Source organism: Seriola dumerili, unplaced genomic scaffold (assembly GCF_002260705.1).
Source record: "Seriola dumerili isolate Sdu_G_001 unplaced genomic scaffold, Sdu_1.0 BDQW01000056.1, whole genome shotgun sequence".
Lineage (NCBI taxonomy): Eukaryota > Metazoa > Chordata > Actinopteri > Carangiformes > Carangidae > Seriola > Seriola dumerili.
Genome location: NW_019174311.1, coordinates 4134330 through 4154145, shown reverse-complemented (window position 1 = coordinate 4154145; position 19816 = coordinate 4134330).

The following is a 19816-nucleotide window of genomic DNA, read 5'->3' as shown; positions in this document are numbered from 1 at the left end:
TTTCTTTGCATTGTATGGTGAAGTACGCTTCATGCATCTGCTGGCAGGGTCATGACCTAACATATTCACATATGTGGCATCTGCACAGCGCCTGCATGCCAGAGTAGTAGGCTACTCCGCCAGCAAGGCGACTGATAGGACATGTGCAGACAGACACAGGCGAAGAAACAGTGTGGCATCCATGTATCAGGTGGCCCACTTTTTTTAAGGGGGAGACTGGTAGCGACTCGTAAATACATCAGGACAGCTTTCAGCAACTTTTATCATAAGAGATGCAACAAGGAATAAAATGAGAAGAGTAAAAAAAGAAATTTAGAAAAAGAAAAACTGCTTTGTGATACTTGTATCTGTGAATCTCTGTGAGAGGACATGCAACCCTCAATCACTCATTCAACTGAGATGAATACCATTCACAGAGAGACAAGTGGAAGAGCTGTTAGTGGTTATGTGTGTGTGTGTGTGTGTGTGTGTGTGTGTGTGTGTGTGTGTGTGTGTGTGTGTGTGTGTGTGTGTGAGCCACATTGAGACCACCATGTGGGACCCCCTTTTCAGTCTCTTCCCCTCGCACGGCTGCTTCTAATCTCTGACCCCCATCAATAAGATGCATTCAGAGTCCATCAAACAGACGAGTTGCTGCACAAGCAGCCGTGCACCGCTGGGGGGAGAACCATGGGAAACACTCTCTTAATTGTCCCTCGAACCTTTTTAAAGAATATTAATCTGCATTAGCTGACCATGAGCCTTTCTCCGTGGGGCTTTCTTCTAGAGAGGGCTACAGCAGCCCACTCAGCCAACAGGCCATTAAACGTGACAGGTCTTTGTGAAGAACAGAGAAACAAGCTCCCAGGAAAGTGCGGGTAACAAACCCTGCTTAAAAAAAGGGGAGGCTAACAGGTTAGCTAGCCTTGCGTCTGGTTTGTATCAAGCACTCTGTGCTGCCTGACTCGCTCTGCCAGTCTCAGGTCTATTAGGGGCTATTAAGCATCCCAGTGGAGTGGGTCTGTACTGTTAGCCATAACTCTGGCACGGCTGATCCAAGCAGACACAATATAGGAGGATCATTAGAGGTAAAACATTTCCAGCTTCAGTGATGTCATTGCTGCACTTCTATGCTTCCTCCTGTTGGTAGGACAACATACTCCATTTGGTGGGAAACACCTTGAATAATAATAATAATTTATCCAGACTTGCTCTCAATGCAAGTGCATTGGTTTTCCTTTGGGGTGCTTCTAGTACACACACACACACACACACACACACACACACAAATAGCAATGCCCTGGGTACTGGGAGACAGATATATCAAAACATGGGCAAAATAATGTTCGTGTCTTCATAAGACCAGTGGTAAGTCATAAAATATGTTCTTGTTTTTGGAATTCGGGCAAACTGACTCTTTTTCCTTCGTATTGACTAAGAAGACTATGAATGATCCCTTACACAACTATGAGTATATAATAAAAGGAGTTTGGTAACACTGTAACACAACTTGTTATTTACAGTGTATTATATTGTATGAATCAGGTGCCGATAAAATACTTACTGGTTCCTACTTGTATTTAAATGTACGTACTGTAGTAGAAAACAAGACTATTTGAACAAGAGGGTAACAACTGGGCATTTTAGAGGAAAGGAGAAATAAATCATACTAAATAAAAACTCAGATTATTATTTAATTATTATCATTATTATTATTGAAGAGAATATAGAATATATGGGTTATGTTGTCAAAATGGCAACAGGTCGTCAGTTATATTGTCTGCTTACATAACATTTCCACAGTTCCATACACAGTTAAAGGTGTAATGTGCAAGATCATGCTATTTGCTCCACCTCCATAGGGGGCAGCATTTCACCTCTTCGCCCCTGTCCAGTTAATCATGTTGTTGTTTTCCCCATGTTCCTTATACTGTATTATTTATATGTGCATTTATTGTTGATAGTTAAAATTGTTGATAGCACTGAAACAAATTAAGAGTACTTGTAATGCAAACAGTATGTTTTTATTTACCTATAAAAATATGAAGGCAAGGGGATACTGCATGACACATGGATGATGATGACATCATCACAAAGGCAGAATCAGAAAATAAGGTTTATTGCCAGGTAGGTTTTTACTTTCAAGATATTTGGCTTGGTGTTTGGTGCAGTATACAATAAACATATTAACAGGAAATAACAAAAAAAAGGTAAAATACTGCAACAGTCAAAAAGATAAATATACATAGATACACATATTTAAAAAATAAAACAATGAAAAAAGTCCTGCAGGGATAATACTCCAAGGTGTAACTGTAATGTGGTTGTTGATGATTGATGAGGCCAGACGCAGCAGAAAAGGCAGGTGCTGGTCCATCACTGGGAATGACTGGACTGGAATTCTGTTCCTTATATTCAGACATGTTTGGTCTGTTGTTTGTGTATATAATAAATAGTAAGGATAGATATGAATATGCTAAAATAAATACAGTATTAGGCAGTGGGTCCTGAACCCGCTGGTTCTGGATCAAATAGTCTCTTTGTCTTACTTGTAAAAGAAAAGTAACTGACGCATCTAGCTGGACAGCAGCCGCAGGAACAGGCTAAATTCTACTAAATCGCTAAAATGTCAACATCATACATTTATGCCACTTGAAGTGTTTGTCAGTACGGTTTGTCATTTGCACTAATGATACTTTTTGCTACAGACCAACAACCTGTCTAACAGAGAAGTTGCAGCTCGGCATCAAACTGCACCTCTGTCTCCAGCTATGGAAAACCACACCAGGATTTACCTGTGTTTTCTTCTTTTCTTTGCCATTGAACGTAACTTCTGGTCGGAGCAGTCCTTTGGGATGGAGATAAAGATCGCTTTCTAGGAGCTTCAGCCATCTCTGTGTTTCTGTGATGCTAGTCAGGGTTTTTTTTTTCTTTTAGTCGGGAGCTCTAGCGTAACTTCAAGCTCTGGAGGAAGCTCTTCTTCGTGGAACTAAGGGCAGACAAGATGCTACACTGACTCACACAGCATCTAGTGTCATAACGTGGTATTACAACACGGCCCAGGACACAGCTAGTTGGTTAGCATGCTTATTTCAGTAGCTATCTCTGAAATACAATAGATCTTGGTCATGACATCATCACTGTGGCTCCTTCACCCACTATTGATGTGTTAATTCATTTTACATTTTAAACTAAAATTCTGGACAGATCTTACACATTGCACCTTTAAGGCCACTGAAACATGTTACCATACTTACTACCTCAGTCATGGAAACAGTTACAATTAAATGATTTGCTCTTTTATGATTTAGACTTAAAGATATTTCTTGATTTGTTGGAAGTGATTTGTATTATTCTAAGCCCCTGACCCAGTCATTCTCTAGGGCACGGTTATATTGTCCATCACATTAGTCACATTAAGAAGACTTTATGAGTCTGGATGGAGTGAGCCATGTGTTAAGGTTGGTGTTAAGCTGCTGCACCCTTTTTTGTGCTCAGGCCTGAGGTCGCCTCACAGATCTGAGTGACACCGGGGGATATAGAGGGAATGGCTGAGCATTCAGCAAGGTTTCACTCTCATTTGAGGGGTCAAGTCATCTCTGAAGCAAAGCATTTATATGTAGCAGATTAGTGCAATGAAAGACCAAGGGCCAGATGCATAAAACTGTGTGTAGATTCAAGATTAAACATCTTGTAAAGGGAATGACTTAATGGGAAAGTTGTCTTTACATCAAAACAGGCCTGGTTCTACACTGCTTTGGTTGGGGGGGAATTAAGCTTTAACATGCACTATTTTATGTAATCTAAAACTAAAGCAATAGAATCTAATTCTAATTTACATAAGCCAACAATGTACTGTATTTCATTTTAAAAACACCTCCACCCAACCCCCCCTCATAGGAGGAGAACTTAATATATATCTAATCATGTATTCTTACATGGACTGGTATATTAAAAATAAGCTCCTGCCTTCCAGTATAATGCAGTAAATCCAGTATATTTTTTCTAGTCTACTAATGTATTTTCTATTTAAATGGGAGACTACATTGTCATTGGCAAAGTCAGTTTTGAATTTTATAACTGGGGCTGCACTGCTTTTGTTTTTGAGAAAGAAATGTGCCACTACTATGCAGTGTAAAACTGAATTTAGCTAACGCTAACACACATGCAGCTAACAAGCTAACTGCTACATATAGAAGGTGATTGCAAATTATTTCAAAACCAGGTGATTCTCATCGGAGTCAAGTCACTGAGTGTGAGCACAATGGGCTGGTAACCAGAGAGTAGTGATGAGAAATGATAGTGAAGAAAGTGCTCTCCTGGCTGTATCCACTTTTTGTGTGGCCAGACCACCCAATCAGATGCAGATAAACTCTGATCATTTGAATGTGGCATGTTTATAATTGCTCAATTCGACAAGCAGAGATGCCTAGAGCCAGGCTCGTATCAAAAGGATTAATGAACATTTCCAGCTAAAAAATCTTTATGTTTTGCCAGACTGTTGAAGATAAAACTGGTCTGATCAAGACCCAACTAAAAAGTACTAACTATAGAATATGAACTAGTTTATTTAAGCTCATTGTCATCTCTTCACCTTAAACAGACTACCAGTGACTTAAACACATTTACTCCCCACTAGGTGCAGGACTGAATGCTCTTTTACGAATAAAAAGGCTGAATTTCTTCCTTCGTTTCACTCATTCTGCGTGTAAACTGCTCACTGTGACCTTGTGACATCATTACTCAAACACATCAGTAAATGTGGTTTCCTTATTGGGCCCTGAAAGTGGCATATGTTACATAGAATGGGCCCTTCATTAATCAAAAGCAGTTAGGTGCTAAATAGGCAGATCCTGGATGAGGAGTGAGGATGAGCCCACCCCCCACCCCAACCACAACAGTTCATATCAGCCCACTGAAAGGGGATTCATCACCTTGTCATCCTCAAATAATAAAAAGCTATGAGGCTGAATATCAGTGTGGGCTGATGGGATTGGGATGAATGTGTGTGTCTGTGATGCAGAGGGACTGAGCGCCGACGGTCAGGAATGGGCGGGGCCTTCTTGTTGGTGACACAAAGCCGTTGCTGTGCAATCAGCTCGGTGTAAAATCGCCGCTCTGTGGCCCTCACAAAGGCTCACAAAGGCAGGGGGCTGGTGGCTGGGGCGGGAGTGCGGCGACACAGCTGTGAGCAGAGCCTACACATCCCTGCTCAATATGGGCCCTCCTCACATCTGTAGCAGCTTGGCCCCTGCTTCCGCCAGGTCCCGGGACAATGGAGGCCCTCGGCAGACCCCTTTGTTGCAAAGTTTTTCAGAGTTTCTTTTTAGCCTAAATCTTAAATATTTCATTAGGCCTCCTTCGCCCGCTGCCTTTCTTTCACTACCATTTTGAACAGCATCACCAGGACCTCTAGTCTTTACTCCCCTTTGCTTTGGTAACGCCCCAAAGGCAACAAAGGATTTTTTCTAAAACTGTTTGGGACTTGCTGATACTTGAAAACAAGCAGTGTTTAAAATGAAACAAAGGAGAAGCCATGTGCTATGTTATGTTTAGGTAATACATTTTGAAAAAGAATCAAATATTTGGAAGTTTGGAAGATGTCTTCTGGCTTAAGAAGTGTCCTACGCTGTGATAGATGTCAATTTAGTTTTAAATGATTAAGCTGGTTAGGAAACTGAAATGTAGACAATCTGCCAGACTGCTGAGCACTTTACAACCTTCCTCATTCAACACACTTTTTACAGTTTTGTAACACAAAGACACACACATTTTTATTGCATCAGCTTGTTGATATTAATTGCATTCAGGTTTTCATGCACTGATATACTTTAAATGTTCTTATCTTGATGCTTTTATGTTTTCTGTGATGTGTTGTCACAGAAAACATAAAGAAAACATAAAAGGTGCTTCTGAAGAAACGTTATTTCATGCCAAGTGTAATTTTTACAGTTTAAATGACAAAAACACTTTGAAAACTTGAATTTGACAAAGCATCATGATTCAAGTGCTCCTCTTGTATATGTGACAATTTATTCAAATGTACATCTGTGGATGAGTCATTTAGCCCAACGGGCTATTGCTTGTAAATGCTTTTGTATTTGTATTAAATGTTTACTTTACTACAAACACGTAACATAAAGTCCAAGTCAGTCCTTGTAATTAGGACTTTATATTCACCAATTTAATTGTTAATCAGCAGTAGATAGTGAAGTGATGAACAGTTTTAAAGAGTTTTTGAGTACATCGAACCAGATAATAAAAGTTGAATAATGGAACTTTATTGAAATTCAAATATATTCATGACATATGGTCACATTAGCAACATTGAGTGTCATTATTAAGTGTTCGTCACAAGCTGCTCAGTGTATAGGAGGGCCACACATAAACACCATGTATAGAAGAGGTGACCAAACACTCCCATCCAAATATTAAACACTTGTTAATAACTTTTCCGGCCCTGCAGCAGAACTTCTGTCACGATGGATAAAAAGGGCTGAAAAGCATTTGTCTTTATGCTGAACCTCAAACTGGTGAGATTGGACTGAGTGACAAAGAGAAGCTTTGTTAAAAAAAAAGAAGCAGGGGAGGGGGGGAGGTTGATTTATCCAGCACTTTAAGGGACCCTAATGAATAATTCAGTGTTATCATTCAACTTGATGCTCGATTATTATGTTTTTCTTCTTTCTTCACACGTGAGGGACCCTGACAGACAGGGGGTATCATGCAGGGGCACCTAGGGGGAAGTAATGCACACACAAGGACAAAACAAGAAAGGCTGCAGTGCAGTCACTCTGCTGTCAGCTTGATAAATATAATGTGTCACCAATTAAAAACTCATTGCCATTCTTTAATTCAGCCAAGGCCTTGTTAACCGCTGCCTGGCAGGGAGGCTGCCAGAGTAGCCACTGCCTCTGCGACCAGCTCCACCATAATAGAGGCCCCTGCTTTCCCGTCCTTTTAAAACCATGGCCCTTCCCTTTGGCATGTAAATAAGACATTCATTCGGCAGCACTTTTCCGATAGAAAAAAATGACCATCGATGTCTTTGATTTTCATCTTTTTTTTCCCTGGGAAAACAAAGAATTCTATAGTTTCAGATTTTTATTCAAAAAAACCTTTTTTGGGCCTTTCTTTAGGAGCATTCTCATGGTAATCATGTTGACTCAACTTTGTGCAACGTGGCTATACAACGCATATGAACCCTAGCAGGAGTCCATTACAGAAATACCATTTAGCAAGCTGTTTCTGTGAGAAAGTCAAACGTTTAAGGGGCTTTTTTGTGCCAGTGTGGGACAAGGGTCCCGGAGGAGCAGCAGGAGTCCTTTGGAAACCTCAGTGAAACTAAAGGCCTCTCAGGTCTGAGATACTTCCCAGCTGAAGTCATAAGTGTTGAAAATGCAGAAAAGCAGGTTTCCTTAAACAATGTCTGACTCCTTGTCAGCCATGACTGCTACGCTATTTAGCAACTTTCTTTTCTGACAATGGATAAGTGGGTGTCACAAAGTTTTTATAAGCAGTTTACTTAAATAATAATTTCCGTTTGAAAAATATTCCATAGAATAAATATATTATTGCTGTACAGCAATATACTACTGCAGCAACCAGCACACATAACACACACAGTTCACAAAATGAAACAACAAAATGCGTAATTTGTCGTTGTATTTTAGAACGACACATATAAGCGTTTTGTCAGCAGGTCTACATCATTACAAATCATTGTTACTTCGGTTGAGTGATTTTGAGTTTGAGGTAAAATTACTGCTTTCTTAAGGTTAGGAGACTGTCGTCGTCATGATTAAAATAACAACTACTTGGTTAAAGTGAGGGAATAATCATGGTTAACTGTTGAATGTTTGTAGGAGACAGGAAGTGAATATTGGTCTTCTGTGTTCAAGTCCAAGATTTTGGTGTTGTCACTCTATAATAAAGTCAGTTGACTTCCCCCTTTGCTGATGGGGTCATAATTCTTACCACCACTAGAGGACTTTGCCAACATCAGCAAAACATGGCCGAGTTTGAACACTGATAAAATTTATATGCTATCCTGAAACTAGTGACAAAAGAGAGTACTGGGCTTTTTTATTGAGTCGCTCAGATTTCTGAGTTTCCTTCACACCTTTCGTTAGACACTGTCCTCGGCAGCGAGGAAAAAATCCAGATCTGGAAACATTTCCAAACACTGAATTCTAAGAATTCAGAGGTCATGCTACTTATAGTTCCCAATCTCTCAATATCCCTCATCAAGCTCATCCCAGAGAAGGACCTAAAAAGAATAGTAGAAGTATGAACATCTGAATGAGTGCAAGTCTCCCTCTTCAGCCCCCCACCGCCCACCACCAAGCCTCTTCCTCCTCCTCTCTGCCTGCTCATTATCCCTGTCACACGGGACCAGGGCCCACTTGGCACAGCCTTGTGGACTTAATTGAATTAGACATACCCGCTTGTTTAGGCATTGTGCAGTGGCATGAGAATCTCCCCGCTATCTCCATGAAGGCAGAAGAAAAGAGAGGCATCGGCAACACTTGTCGGTAGATCTGAGAGTTGGACATTCTCAGGGATGGAAGGGCCGACGCATAAACCGAGTACCACCAGTCTCCCATTGTGCCCCTGCTCAGTGCCAAGTGCAGGGTGGGACTCGTCCAGGGGTGTCCCTTCACTTAACCCTGAGGGGTGAGGTGGTGAAACCAGGGGTGTGAAACCCTTTTATATTGGGTGCATGTTTTCTGAGGACGCTGGAAAAGTAATGGTGATATATTTGTCAATATTTGAAAATGTATTTGAAACTGGTCATAGTTTAGAGGGAATATTCATCCTGACATGCTTCACTAATGTGCTTTATATAGACACAGCTTCTAAATGTGTTGGGCTGATTTAAGTTTCATCTTTTCTCTCTATTAAAATAGGAGGAATTAAAAGATCATATCTGGTCTGACTCAGAATCGGTAACTCGAGATGAACATGGCAGATGTAACTCCAACATTAGGTCCAGCCTCAGATTCTGGTTCACTCTTTATCTGTGAAAAATCATCTGTACAAAGGCCTGCACCATGAACAAAACAATTAAAGAGGACTGAAATCATCATTAGTTTCACTGATTTGGGCTCTGTATTCATGTTTGCAAAAACCTTATTGTGCCTTCTTATCACAGATTTTCAGCTGATGTCTTCCCATTATCGTTCACTAAAACACTGTATTTACTGTGTGTCGTTATGTTAAATAGAGTGTAGCAGCCATCTGTTATGCTGCTCGCAGGCTTCTCCGAAAACCATTTGATGTAGCTCTTGACACAAATGGCAGAACTCACTGTGCCGGCTTAACCCTCTGACTTCTACCTTTTCTAGCCACAGTCTTGGGGCTGACTTAAAGTCAAGAGTCAGACACTTTGTGATTTTGAGATTTTTTTTCTCTCTTTCTTTTTAGGCATTAAAATGGAAAGAAACCTCTTCTAATGTGATTGCCCTTTTCCATTTACCCAGACGGGGCGTAAATGGAGGCACTACAAGGGGATGCCTAGGCGCTGTCACTACATAACGTCACCTCCCTAACCCCAGGGGTCAGGGCCAGATTGACACCATAACCCACAGACCTGATCCTCCCTCAGCCTCTTTAGAGGTGCACCCGGCCGGCAGTAATACGGCCCGCACTTTATTCATTTGGAGATCAGCCAAGCTGAAAAGATAAGCTCTGAATAATTGGAGCCCACAGACCACGGAGAATCTGATGGGATCTTCGAGTCTTTAACTTTTTCTCCCTCTCTCTATACCCTCTTATAACTGGAGGACACCCCTTGTTAGATTCAGGCAGCCAGATGGGCGAGAGAGGAGTGGAATGATCTGTGGTTCTTTAGAGAGAGGGATGACACTGGCTGTAGGGACCTGTCACTCACGTGCAGGGAGAGTGAATGTGGAGCTTAATGAATCCTCCACAGCCACCAGTGGACAAGACGCAACTCTGTGTGGACACCAGACAGCCAGACAGTACACCATCCAGCCTCCTTTTCAGTCTTTCTTTTTGCCTCTCTCATGGCCTCATGGCCTCTTTCTTTCAGGCAGAGTCTACTTTCTAAGCAGTTCATTTGATTTTCATGAGATTTGGTTGTAATTTGGCTTTAATTTTTGAGAGAAAAATCATGACAAAACATATTTAATTTAAAAGAAGTCGTCTATTTGAAAACCCATTAAAACAAAAAGCCAAGAAAATCATGTTCAAACAAGGTGGTCCTGATACAAGAGTTTATGACAAACTGTTGAGTTGTTGTGCCATGTAAATATCCCCTCTAGACACAAGTAACTCGTTAATAGAGCAGTCAAATCTCTCTGGGAGGTGGGAAAAATTGAGGCGGTTTGCTACTGTGGCTGCTGTAGTTAATCATCCCTCTGTCAAATTAGCATTCCCCCTGCCCTGCATGGAAGACGCCACAGCACATAGACAGGGCATCGTTAGCTGCACTGCGCAACAAAGGGCAAAGCAATGGGGAGGCTGCAGCTATACTGGTAATGTCAGGTCCCAGGTCAGCTTGGTCCAGAGCCAGTGGAAGCCCACGCTGCGCTCTGCCTGTCCAGTGTTGTCATAACAGAGCACATTTACTGTATGAGGCCGGAGGAAAGACAAGACCGGCTGCAGCCTCCTGAAGACAAACTGAACAACAGGACCTCATACTCATTTCTCATTAACATCAGCAGCAGTCGTGGTTTTGTTCTTTCTTTTTTTTCCATCCCTTTCACTTGTTCTGACATGGACCCACCAGGAGTAACAAGACAGGAAGTATTTTCTCTGCAACACCTTTTTTTTACATCACTAATCGCAAAAAATAGTCCAATATTACACATAATTACTGTTGTCTGCTGATATAAATTATAATTATAATTTTTGTTTTGTATCTTATGGCTATATGCGTTTAATTATAATTACAGGATACAAGAATCCGCCACCTCCAATGATTGCTAATCTGATAATAAAAGGTAAGTGATGTGGTCTGAAGTTGCGTGTCAACAAGCAAGTGTAGGAATCAGTAGCAGCGTTCATCCTGGAGACTTCTCCTCCAGCCATTTTCCCCCTTTGTTGGCCTTTACTTTGACAGACGCCAGCCACTGTGAAACATAATAATCCTGATTATTACAATAACATCAGACACTGCACGTGACCTCAAACCAAACCTAATGGCATGACGGGCTCGGACAAATCTCCAGCCATCAAGTCAAGCAAAATATTTTCTCTACCCAATCACAAGGGCACATTGCTTCCTGTCCTGGAGACAGTGTCACCCAGTGGCTCCTTGTTTTCCATAAACCTTGTTTCCTGTGTTACAGGGCATTTTTATGGAGAAAGAAAAAAAAAAACAGTCTCACATGGAGCTCTCACTCATGCCATGTTTACAGTAGTTGAAAACAGAATAGTTTCAGCGTGACAAACATGAGAACATCGGTGTAACTTGAACAGGAAATTTGAACAATAGCCTTCTTATTGACACCTGTAGCCAAGGCAGAGATATGTTGATAAAAAGAAATGAGGATTTACTGCTGGTTAATCATTATTACATCACTGCAATTTACAACTCGTCTGTGATAAAATAATAATGGCATTAGAATGGGATTTATTGCTTAATTGCTCAATTATAAAGAAGCAAAGCAAAGACAAATCTGAAATTGATGATTAATAAATAAATTAATTAATCCTGCACAACTGTTACACAACAGTACTGTTTCACTGGGTCTGACAATTTGATTACTTTGTGTTGAAAATTTTATTACTAAAATCATCATGTTGGCTCCTCTTTAACATTTCATATGTTTTTAAAGTGCCCTTTATCTCCTTTAAGCATCTGAGCTGGAGTGAGTAATGAATAGACTGTGTGCAGACAGCTGAAGTGGTCCAATATTATAAATCAATGACGATTTGTAATTCTCTTCATTTAAACAAAGGGCAAACGAATAAAAACCCATTAAGATGACATGTGAATTGGCAAACAAACTGTTTAATTTGTGTCGGCTGTGTGAAGGGGGTTTTCCATCCGTGGGCCTGGGGGCAGCCCAAATTTACATCTGATTGGAGTTTAATGGCCCATGGCTGCTTTTACTGCACAATCACTATGGCGACCAAGCTTTTCTCAAGATTTTCAACAGACTAAAATGTCCTTTTTTTGTTCATTTGAAATGTGTCATGCGAGCCAAATGGGGCTGGGGCTTGTATGTATCAATTTGTTTCTGTTGCGGTGCCCACACTAGCCCCGCAATGAATATATGGGCCATTGAATCCCGACACACAATGGCCACAGCTGATGCGGTTGCTACAGAGACACACCCACACAAAGGATCGGAATGATGACATATGGTCCAAACCTGCCCAGTCGGTGGACCCCCAATAGGCTGACTGCATTGACGGACAAAACCCCACGTTAGCCATTTATCTGTGCCTACTCATTTCATGGTAAGATAAACTTTTTATAAAGTTTCCACAGCCCATGCACAAGAAGTAAACGGCTGGTGAAAAAGCCACCATGTAAAGTGGGGGGAATTCATCATTAAGTGATTAACAAAGGCTTCTTTACCACCTGCTTCTACATTAATACGGGCATTAAAGGCCTCTCTTTTTGTTTAAGGTGAAAGGGAAGAGATGGAGGCAAAAAGCATTAACTTAAAGACATAATAGAAAGAAGCATATGTTGGAAGGTCCAACATCCACTGACCCAAAACACTTGAGAGACTTTTGTATTTCTGTTGCAGACAGATTGATTTAGCTACTTCAGCTGGAAAGACATTTTAACAACTGTTCAATGAGGTTTTTATATGAAATACTGAGATTAAAAAGCATCTGTTAACAAACCATTTCAACATGTTTCTGCTGCTAAGTTGATGAGCTGTCCACCTTGAAAGTAAATGAAATTACTTATTTGAGTTTAATACTTCTGGAAAAAAAAAAAAAAAATTATGGTATCTTGTAAAGTGTATAGATTTTATTCTTTATTCTATATATGCTTACATGCTCTGGAAATATAGTGTAGTGTACAGTGCACATTCAAATTACACATAGGGTATTAATCTATACATTCTCTACGAATGTGACACATTTCAGAAACATTATATTTTCATATTCATGAAGTATGTGAACATTTTACAACACGTTTATTTATGTCTATTATGTTTATTATTTACGATATTCTCTTGAGTGTGTTTGTCTTCAGTGATGATCTAATGAGATTCGTTGGATTCAATCACCACAGAGCTGCCAACTGTTTGAGGGGAAATCTCTCAGAGAACAGGCGTGAGGAAAGATGAGGCCTTTTTCCATTAAGAAAGATAAGTAGTGCGTCAACAAGACATTTAAGAGTTGACCTGTGTCATTACTCACCAAGCTTTGTAGGCTGTTACAGTTGATATGGGGTTGGGGGTGTTAACCATTCACTAAAGGCAGTGAAGTTTCTTTACTTTTAACTATCAATACAGAAGCATTGATGGTGATTCTTCTCATATAAATGTATTAAACATTTAGATCAAGTACTGACAACAAAGCAACCAAGAGTTCATGAAGTATTAGTGCTCAAATAATTAGGAGATAACTTGATTAGACTGTCAACAAAAATGCCTCGCCAATATCCATTTATTTATTTTGATGAATTATTTATAACCTGAAACTAGTCAACAGATGAAGAGGTAATGTGAAGGATTGTTAGATGCAGCTCAAATTCAATTCATATTTAATCAGCCTCACTAGCTGCATGGCTCTTGGGACAGCAATGTCACCACTTTAGTCGAGACTGAAATGCCCCCCAGAGGATGATGGTGATCTGCTGAATCCCAGTCAAATATCCCAAACATATTACACATATTACAAACATTCATTTCTGATGCAACAACGTGTTGAAGGAGAATAACCTGAGCCTTAGTGTTGTTATACTGGTTTCAGTGCATTAGCAGAAAATAAAAAAAATATGTTCCTCCTGATGAAAAAATTCAGAGCACCAAGTAATGATTTAAGATGTTAATGTACACCACACACACACACACACACACACACACACACATACACACACACACAGACATACACTAAAACAATGCTTCCTACAACTAAATGTGTACCCTGCAGAAGACAGGTCAAGCCAAAGTGTCACTTGATGTCAGTGAAGGTGACAGGGTGTGAGTGAGACCCGGAAGGAGATCTCACTCGGTTTGATTCGGAGGTGACAGGTCCTTCTGGATATGACCTGTCTATTCCCTGATTTCACCCCAGCCATCCGCCTGGCTGTCCCCTGCATGGACGCCCCCATTGACCGCTGTCAAAGAGGGGGACCTGGAGGAGAACATTATCCTGGGAGGTCAGAGACCCCCAGGTGACCCGGTGAAGCCCCCCTGAAACACTTGAGCGAACAAGCAGTGTCCAGGGCAGACCTATCTTTACCGACACTCTGCAGTCCAATCAGGAGCTGTCAAACCGGAAACAGTGAGTAAATAGACCATGAAATTTCAGAATAAATAGAGACAGAGCCTCCGTCTCAATCAGCGAAGCTTTAAGTATGATGCTCCAACCTAGCAGAGCATTTGTCTTGATTATCCTTGATCCTAGTTTTCTTTTTTTATGGCAAGGATTGATTATGCACAAAAATAGACTCCAAACACACACACATACACACAAACATCCTTTCTGTGATCATATGAGCAGACATTCCCACACATGTGCAGGAGTGCACAGACCCCACCCTTAGACCTCACACTGCACAGCATTATGCAGAGCTCCCTGTAATTCACACAGAGATCTAAAAATACCCGCGAGGGAGGAAATCCCCACATTCCGCAGCAATGGACCTGCACTACAAAGACATCCAAACAATAAGCCTCTCCCGACTCGGAATCATCCCAGACAATATAGGAAGACTGAGGCATCAGAGAGTTGTTTTTCCCGGATGGAGTGTTGTGTCTAGGAGTGGAAACCTCTGACCGCTGCTGCTGACTCATGGCAACTGGCCATTTGTGAAAGAATGGGCTGCACCATGGGATGAACACATATGGGGAAATCAACCTGCGTCCACAATTGCACAGATGTAACCATAGATACATCTGGATGATAAAGGCATTAGAGAGTCAGTGGCAGGGGGAGGTTTCTTGTAGCTACAAAACCAATTGACAAAAGGTCACATCTCTTATCGAGCTACAGTTTACTGTAATAAAGAGAAACCAGCTCCCAACAACATAGCATCATTACATAGACATAATCCAATTGCAATTATGTTTCGTACAAAATTTACTTGTTGTTGCAAATTTGTTGTATATAAACAAAATTGCAAAATATGGCAAAATATAACTTGGACAACAAATCAGTAGTATATAAATTTCACATTGGCTTAGGCCATCTGTTTCTAGAGTAGAACAGAAAGCTAACCATCAAACCAAGACTGTGGTTGACATTTGATCCAATATTTTTTAAGTACTGAAAAGACAGACTTTACAATTGCGATCTGTTGCATGTGTTTTTATAATCTATGTCCTCAAAATAAAAGTTTGCATCTCCTACAAAGCAGTAAAGGATTATTGTAGAAGAGCATAGAAGTGTCACACTACAGCAAATAAAAAGGGGAAGAAAAAATTAAAACTGTCTTCACAGCTTTCTTTGAATGACTGACACCTTGGTGGTTTCTCAGAAAGTTACCAAACACTGTAGTGATAATACCAGGTAAATCAGACTGACTCATCTATGCTCTGTGATACCCTGTGAAATTTATACCTTTGCGCTAATGTCAGCGCGTGGAAGCTGCAGATCAGATCTCTGTACGTCTCTGGCCAACGTCATCATCGTCATCATCGTCATCATCATCATCATCATCAGTGTGTGGGCACTGCAGGACTCAGGTCGTGTTCTCAGGCACAGAAATTCCTCATTTAGACAATGAGGTTTAATGACTCGCAAGACTTTTATTTGCTGACAGCTTGATGGGCGCTGGCATTGTCAATCCTAAAGGATTAAGTTAATAATACAAGCTGTTAATTTGCAGTTAGCTTTGTCGAGGGAAGTTTGGCTCTTGTTGGCTAGTCCATGAAGAATGTACTTTTTTTTAAACTATAGAAACATATAAATTTAATAATAATAAAAAAAACTGTATCAGAAACATTTGATTAATTAAATTTGTGAAGTTTTATTTTCAAAATTCTTTTTTTTAAATCCACACATTTTATAGGGTTTACTACACAGTTGTAATCATCAGTATCAGACAGATCCTTAGCACTGATTGTACTCGTCCCACTTGGAATGTGACACTCATGACTGAATGAGGATCAAATACCTTTCGCTTGATTGACAGCTTCACAAAGGCAATGGGGCAGAGTGATTTGTCAATGGGTAAAAATCAACACAAAGAGCTATTGATTGGCAGGAGAGAAAGGGGCAGAGGACAAAGAGTGGGGCTGTGGGATCTCACCAAAGTGATCAATACTGGAGTTCTGCATGAGGGAGCTATCCCACTCTGTGTTTATACAGTCAGACACCGAGCAAAGATCAGCTATTGTACAGCCGCACTGGTGCTGTCAGTCAGCACAGGGCAACACAGCAGGGGGTGGCCGGGCATCTCACACACAAACACATGCACACAGACGTAAAGGCAAACACTCACATCAGGCTCAGACAATTCCCAGACCTTAGAACGGTTAGAGCCTCTTAGAAATATGCCGCTGCATAGAAAATGATGCAACTATGTGATTGATTCTGTAACTTCAAGAATTACTTTAAAAGGTCAGTTCACCCAATATTACAAAAAAACAAAAACAAAAGTGAGATTCATGCTGATTAGTTCATGATTTTTATTGACTTAATCACTTCCAAGTTAAAGTAACAGTAACAGTTTTTAAAGGTTAAAAACTAAATAGGAAGTAGCTGCACACATGCAAACAATAGCTGCAGAGAGGAGAAGAGTGCATTCTCCAAGAACAGTGTGCACGTGGCAAGAACATGGTCTAAAGTGAGACGGATCAGTTTTTTGTGGTGTCCATCCCATTGACACTAATACACAAAACAACTGATACTTGGTATTCCTCCACCCACCTCTATAGAAGAAAGTAATCATATGAGAACTTCAAACTTCACTTCAAGGTTGACATGATGCTGATGAATTCTTAAATGCTGTGAGCACTAAAAAACTGCATTCACTTCTATTGTACTGGAGTGGAGGCAGAAAGATCAGAGATAAATATGTCATGGGTAAAAAACAAAAAAAACCCAAATCTGTCTACGTGACTAGATACCACATAAGTGGAAAAATGTGTTTTGGTTTTTTTTGCCATTTGGGTGAGCCAACGCTTTCGCTACATCCACACTATTACATTTGCCTTTTAGAACACACTTCCTTTGCTACCTTTTCACCTCCTGTCCACATTACTCTAGAGTTTTTGAGCATGAAAAACGGGGACTTTTGGAAACGCTGCTGGCCAAGTTTTAGATTGAAAATTCCTGCATTGCATTGTCATCTGGACAGGTGAAAATTAAGACCTTTGGAAATGATGATGTAGACACCACCGGTCCCTCCCTGATTGGGTCTCATCAGCCTCAACCACCAGTGGTGAGTACCACATGATAATGAATCACGAGTGTTAATTCTTCAAAGTACTTTTTGCAACTAATCAAATGCAGAGGAGACAATCTGCTTCCTGTTTGTTTTAAAATGAAAACGTAGCAGTGTGGATGTAGCCTTTGTCGGTTGTGTTAGAACTCGAAGAACAAATGCAGCATCGTTCGTAAACATTGCAAATAAAGCAGGAGACAGGGAGACATGAGGGGAGAGTGTCAGCGAGAGCCAGACATTCACAGAGGGAGGGATTCCTTCATGAATGAGCTAAGACTGAGAATAACATGCTAGACAGTGCCCCATGTGTGTGTTTGCCCCGTGCTAATCTTATCATGGGTCCATGTATTCATCATGAGGCCCAGTCTCTTCAGCTCTCGAGAGCACGGCTGGAGATGAGTGGTCGCACTGGATGGGTGATCCATCCCGGAGCGATCACTACCAGCAGACAGAGAGACACAAGCCGAGCCAGAAGGCGGCTGCAGAGGCACTGTTTACCTTCTGTCAGTCCATTGTTAAGTACCACTAAAAAGCTGTTTGTTATATCAGCAGAGATAAGAGTGTGACAGAGGGGTGACTGATGTGTGCAGGGGAGTTTGAAAGTATAGACAGATGATGTGTCTCAAAATGTTTTGTTATTTAGGCTAACACATCATTTGTCAACAATATTTTTCTCAGATTTGGACATGATAGTGGATAAGTTGCATCATCTACTCATGCGTGGTCTACAACAGCTGAACTCAATCTGTCTTTTGTCAATATCAAACTGTTAACTGATCAATAAAAATAGCCAAAACATTTGCACTGAACAGTGGTAAGAAAGGTACATGTCATTTGTCTTTGCTGTAAAGTTGGTCAAAATAAAAGCTAGAGCTAAAAGTACGCTAACACTTGTTAAATGTTTAGTGCAGGACTTTTACATGTAATGAACGTTACATTCAAGCTCTTGCCAAAGGAGTTCACTCAATGCTCGGTGGGCGCGTCCCTTCTCTGTTTGTGTAATTACTGCCAGAAGGGGGAGACAAAGGTAAATACACTATTTACACCAAAATCAGCAGGTAGAAGTGGGTTTTATGAACGCAGGTAAACACGCTAAAAAAGATGACTGACTCCTTTTTTTTACACTGCCAGCCAAGCTAGCGAGAGGACACACACATTTGCAGGGACCATTGTCATCACATGCAGTTAAATGGATCCGTAGCGTCTCATCCCCCGGTTGGTGCTCCTGTATATGTCTGAGCCTCTGAATGAGACACTTCGATCGGTGATTGTATGTTTTTAAAACTTATTTCAGGGCTGCAGCTCACTCTTTCATCCCCGAGCACAGTGTAGCCGCGGTGTTGCTGGTCTAACGGCACCGTGCTGGGCAGGTGACAGGTGTGTTTACAGTGTTTGTGCTCTGAAAGACGTCACAGCACAGAAAAGGGGTGAAAATTTGTTTGTTCACAGGGGTGTTGTGTTTATATCAATGCCGATCGTAGCCAGAGCCGATAACTAGCCGCATCCACTGAAGAGTCATTTCACCCAGGCGTGAATACCGATTGTACCCTTTTCCATTGCCGACAAAAGCCAGATGTTAGCAGGTCTTCGCAGGTGTTTTGACCATCAACTGTAAATAAAGATGGATGTAGAGCTGTTTTGAAGCTCAGAGTGAGCTGCTCCCCTGTTGCCATCTTGCCAGGACCTGACTCCACTCCCGGCTAATACAAAAATGGGCAAAGAGGAGGGGCATGTGTTGAGCAGAGTCTTCGGTGCATGTTGATTTGTGGCAATCATACGCTCACCCACCTGTCACTCAAAGCAGCACACCCTCAATTATGCAGAACTTTAGGCCTTAATAAAATTTTAATGGGTGAGTTGTATAAATGAAGGAGGAAACAGTTTTTCCACTTGGCTGTAAATATGTTTATTTCTGCTGTAAAGTTAGGCATTTTAACATGGGAGTCTATGGGGTTTGACTTGCTTTTGGAGCCAGCCTCAAGCGGCCATTAGAGGAACTGCAGCTTTTGAAACTTCCGAGTTGGCTTCATTTTTCAGCCGCAGAGGTTACCACTTGAATTGACTGGTGAAAAGGGGCTTTATTTGTAGGGTAGGCTTTTTGTGGGTGCTGTGTTTGAGATTGTTTTGTTTCTCTGTCTGCTTGTCCGGTTGATGATACGTACAGCAAGGCTGTGGGGCATCACAAAATCTTAAGCAGATTGAGGTAAGTTTTACTTTGAAAACATGAATTCTATAATTGTGATGTTAGTTTTCAGGAAGTCCAGCTTCTGTTTATGTAAAAAAAAAAAA